At 54.4% G+C, this 5,000-nt stretch overlaps 1 non-coding gene across 1 annotated transcript in view; it reads right to left on the minus strand.

The window, feature by feature from the left end:
• Window positions 1–1,700, minus strand: part of LOC126320019 (small subunit ribosomal RNA) — a 1,893-nt gene extending 193 nt beyond the window's left edge. Inside the window, exon 1 of the ribosomal RNA XR_007557795.1 lies at window positions 1–1,700. This exon is cut by the window's left edge and continues 193 nt beyond it. This is a non-coding gene — a ribosomal RNA (small subunit ribosomal RNA).
• Window positions 1,701–5,000: the final 3,300 nt, after the last annotated feature.

The following is a 5,000-nucleotide window of genomic DNA, read 5'->3' on the forward strand; positions in this document are numbered from 1 at the left end:
CAACGCGAGCTTATGACTCGCGCTTACTGGGAATTCCTCGTTCATGGGGAACAATTGCAAGCCCCAATCCCTAGCACGAAGGAGGTTCAGCGGGTTACCCCGACCTTTCGGCCTAGGAAGACACGCTGATTCCTTCAGTGTAGCGCGCGTGCGGCCCAGAACATCTAAGGGCATCACAGACCTGTTATTGCTCAATCTCGTGCGGCTAGAAGCCGCCTGTCCCTCTAAGAAGAAAAGTAATCGCTGACAGCACGAAGGATGTCACGCGACTAGTTAGCAGGCTAGAGTCTCGTTCGTTATCGGAATTAACCAGACAAATCGCTCCACCAACTAAGAACGGCCATGCACCACCACCCACCGAATCAAGAAAGAGCTATCAATCTGTCAATCCTTCCGGTGTCCGGGCCTGGTGAGGTTTCCCGTGTTGAGTCAAATTAAGCCGCAGGCTCCACTCCTGGTGGTGCCCTTCCGTCAATTCCTTTAAGTTTCAGCTTTGCAACCATACTTCCCCCGGAACCCAAAAGCTTTGGTTTCCCGGAGGCTGCCCGCCGAGTCATCGGAGGAACTGCGGCGGATCGCTGGCTGGCATCGTTTATGGTTAGAACTAGGGCGGTATCTGATCGCCTTCGAACCTCTAACTTTCGTTCTTGATTAATGAAAACATACTTGGCAAATGCTTTCGCTTCTGTTCGTCTTGCGACGATCCAAGAATTTCACCTCTAACGTCGCAATACGAATGCCCCCGCCTGTCCCTATTAATCATTACCTCGGGTTCCGAAAACCAACAAAATAGAACCGAGGTCCTATTCCATTATTCCATGCACACAGTATTCAGGCGGGCTTGCCTGCTTTAAGCACTCTAATTTGTTCAAAGTAAACGTGCCGGCCCACCGAGACACTCAACTAAGAGCACCCTGGTAGGATTTCAACGGGGTCCGCCTCGGGACGCGCAAGCACGCCTTCGGCTCGCCCCACCGGCAGGACGTCCCACGATACATGCCAGTTAAACACCGACGGGCGGTGAACCAACAGCGTGGGACACAAATCCAACTACGAGCTTTTTAACCGCAACAACTTTAATATACGCTATTGGAGCTGGAATTACCGCGGCTGCTGGCACCAGACTTGCCCTCCAATAGATACTCGTTAAAGGATTTAAAGTGTACTCATTCCGATTACGGGGCCTCGGATGAGTCCCGTATCGTTATTTTTCGTCACTACCTCCCCGTGCCGGGAGTGGGTAATTTGCGCGCCTGCTGCCTTCCTTGGATGTGGTAGCCGTTTCTCAGGCTCCCTCTCCGGAATCGAACCCTGATTCCCCGTTACCCGTTACAACCATGGTAGGCGCAGAACCTACCATCGACAGTTGATAAGGCAGACATTTGAAAGATGCGTCGCCGGTACGAGGACCGTGCGATCAGCCCAAAGTTATTCAGAGTCACCAAGGCAAACGGACCAGACGAGCCAATCCGATTGGTTTTGATCTAATAAAAGCGTCCCTTCCATCTCTGGTCGGGACTCTGTTTGCATGTATTAGCTCTAGAATTACCACAGTTATCCAAGTAACGTGGGTACGATCTAAGGAACCATAACTGATTTAATGAGCCATTCGCGGTTTCACCTTAATGCGGCTTGTACTGAGACATGCATGGCTTAATCTTTGAGACAAGCATATGACTACTGGCAGGATCAACCAGGGAGCTGCGTCAACGAGAGCTGAGCAGCCGGCCGCCCGGGAGTGTGTCCCGAGGGCCCGCGCGAACACGCAAGCGTCCGCTCAATTATTCTGCAAACAGGAGGAGGCTGAGCTCCCCTGCACGATACACCTCGAAACCCTCTCAGGTCCCGGCGGCGCGCAGCGCCGTCCTAAGTACTTGGTCGGGTTCGAGAGAGGCGCAATCGCCCGGAGATGGGCGAGTAGACGCTTTCAGTGCGAACACCCGTGCTCCCAACTGAGCTTGCCGCTGCCGACAGAGGCCCGGGAGCGTGCTGTCGTGGCATTGCCGGCGGGAAACAACACGCGCCACCTACGGTGACCGGCAGCTCCAACGCCAGCGCCACAGAAGGGCAAAGCCCCACTTGGGTGCAGAAGCGAACTCTCCCAGCACAGCGCACGCGCCAACACGTCCGCAGAGCTGCGATACAAACCACCTGCGAGAACCGCTGGGGGCGACCGAGCAGCAGACGGCGTCGCGACGCCGAGTGCCGGGCGGCGGCGCATCCTCAACGCACACAGTCCGCAATCGGACCAGCACACTGCAGATGTCCACCGCGCTTCGCACCGGGCTCGGCAGAACCCACTTTGGCCGCCTGGCGCCGCGCGCAGGGTGCGCCGGCGCATAGCTGGGACGCCAGCCGGGCCCGTCGGCCGGCGCTCCTGCCACTGGGCGCCCCCCACCAGCCGGCTGTAGTGCGTGCGCTCACGCAGCGCGCGGCCAGCACGCCGGGCGGCCCCCCCTCACCGGCCGGGGACTGTCCCGCCAAGCCACAGCCTCGTATCGCTTCATACCCACATGGCCAACTCAGGTTCGGGGGCATGGCGGGTACCGCCGAAACAACCGGTTCATAGATGTACCGATCGTCGCTATCACCGATGCACCTGCAGCGCGAACAACCGCTCAACAACTGATTTCCAGTTCATTTGCGGATCTTTGGCAGCAAACGTATACGTCAATCTACATTTGCGAAATCTACGATTCTGGCATGCCTGCATGTTATGTGTCACGACACGCTACATCAGCCCACATACACACTGCGGCATGTACACGAGAGAACACGTGGAAGATGGTCCGCGCACGTGTGCAATGTCCCTTGCGCGGTCGACTGTCAACCGGCCTCTGTAGCATGTCGCAGATGTGGAACGCGGTCCACCGTGCTATCATGTTGTGTGGGGCAATACGATTAAATAGGAAAACCCTCGTCGCTACATCAACAGACGGCTCACGCTGATTCCCGGCAGAGGGAGGAGGGGGGGGGGGGGGGGGCCAACATGCAATACTTTCGTCCGTACCTACCTACCACATGTCTGTACGGCGTACAACAGTGCAATCTCGCTGTAATGGGGAGACGAGACAAGTAGCATCGTGCACAACATATGGCCCTTATGATTCGCCATTGTAGGGCGCAGCCGGTGTACGGTCAAGCATGTGCCACATTATGTCACTCAGTACGTAACGACGGATGATCAGTGTGGGTTACGCGTACATCAGCGGACAGTCCACACAGGCCGTACCACAACGTACACTGACTGCATCGACAACCGAATGCAACTGAACAGCTGCAAGGCTCATTTCACAAACAAACGCCTGACCGACCAGCTTGGAAGGGCAGGAGGGGAGGGCGATATTCGTTCTGTAGCGGTACACCCTTCCAGTGGTTAGCGGGACTGTGTAGAAAGTACGCAACACTCGAAAGACCTTTATGTGAGGGTACGCACCATGGCATCAAGAAATACACATGACACCAGAGGATCCAAGCAGTGAACTATGTTCAGAGGGTTGCTGTTAGGCAAAGCTACATTCCTGTGACGTTACATGTGACAGTTAAGGTGCAGTGTAAGTTAGGTTAAGGTGCAGCGTAAGTTAGGTTAAGGTGCAGCGTAAGTTAGGTTAAGGTGCAGCGTAAGTTAGGTTAAGGTGCAGCGTAAGTTAGGTTAAGGTGCAGCGTAAGTTAGGTTAAGGTGCAGCGTAACTTGGGTTAAGGTGCAGCGTAACTTGGGTTAAGGTGCAGCGTAACTTGGGTTAAGGTGCAGCGTAACTTGGGTTAAGGTGCAGCGTAACTTGGGTTAAGGTGCAGCGTAACTTGGGTTAAGGTGCAGCGTAACTTGGGTTAAGGTGCAGCGTAACTTGGGTTAAGGTGCAGCGTAACTTGGGTTAAGGTGCAGCGTAACTTGGGTTAAGGTGCAGCGTAACTTGGGTTAAGGTGCAGCGTAACTTGGGTTAAGGTGCAGCGTAACTTGGGTTAAGGTGCAGCGTAACTTGGGTTAAGGTGCAGCGTAACTTGGGTTAAGGTGCAGCGTAACTTGGGTTAAGGTGCAGCGTAACTTGGGTTAAGGTGCAGCGTAACTTGGGTTAAGGTGCAGCGTAACTTGGGTTAAGGTGCAGCGTAACTTGGGTTAAGGTGCAGCGTAACTTGGGTTAAGGTGCAGCGTAACTTGGGTTAAGGTGCAGCGTAACTTGGGTTAAGGTGCAGCGTAACTTGGGTTAAGGTGCAGCGTAACTTGGGTTAAGGTGCAGCGTAACTTAGGTTAAGGTGCCAACATGGGTTAGGTTAAGGGGCCAACGTGGGTTAGGTTAAGGGCCAACGTGGGTTAGGTTAAGGGGCCAACGTGGGTTAGGTTAAGGGCCAACGTGGGTTAGGTTAAGGGCCAACGTGGGTTAGGTTAAGGGCCAACGTGGGTTAGGTTAAGGGCCAACGTGGGTTAGGTTAAGGGCCAACGTGGGTTAGGTTAAGGGCCAACGTGGGTTAGGTTAAGGGCCAACGTGGGTTAGGTTAAGGGCCAACGTGGGTTAGGTTAAGGGCCAACGTGGGTTAGGTTAAGGGCCAACGTGGGTTAGGTTAAGGGCCAACGTGGGTTAGGTTAAGGGCCAACGTGGGTTAGGTTAAGGGCCAACGTGGGTTAGGTTAAGGGCCAACGTGGGTTAGGTTAAGGGCCAACGTGGGTTAGGTTAAGGGCCAACGTGGGTTAGGTTAAGGGCCAACGTGGGTTAGGTTGCCAGAGATGTGTCAAATCACACTAGATCGCGTGTTGTTTGGCTGGTGTCAGGTGGTGGGTTGGTTCGATGCCTTTATAAGGAGTGTGGCCAAAGGGTATTTTATTACTTGTACCTTTTGTGTTGTGGCGTGGCGTTGCGTCCTGTGTTGATACTGGGTGGACCACTGTGGGTGTTGCTGGCTGATTTGAGCTGCGTTGTTTGCGGGTGGTGTGAGACATTCTGTCTTATTAGTGGACGTGACGTTCCTCTTGTCGTTCTTTGGATAGTGTCCTGTGGCAGCGAGGA

The sequence above is a fragment of the Schistocerca gregaria genome, unplaced genomic scaffold (genome assembly GCF_023897955.1).
Source record: "Schistocerca gregaria isolate iqSchGreg1 unplaced genomic scaffold, iqSchGreg1.2 ptg000695l, whole genome shotgun sequence".
Lineage (NCBI taxonomy): Eukaryota > Metazoa > Arthropoda > Insecta > Orthoptera > Acrididae > Schistocerca > Schistocerca gregaria.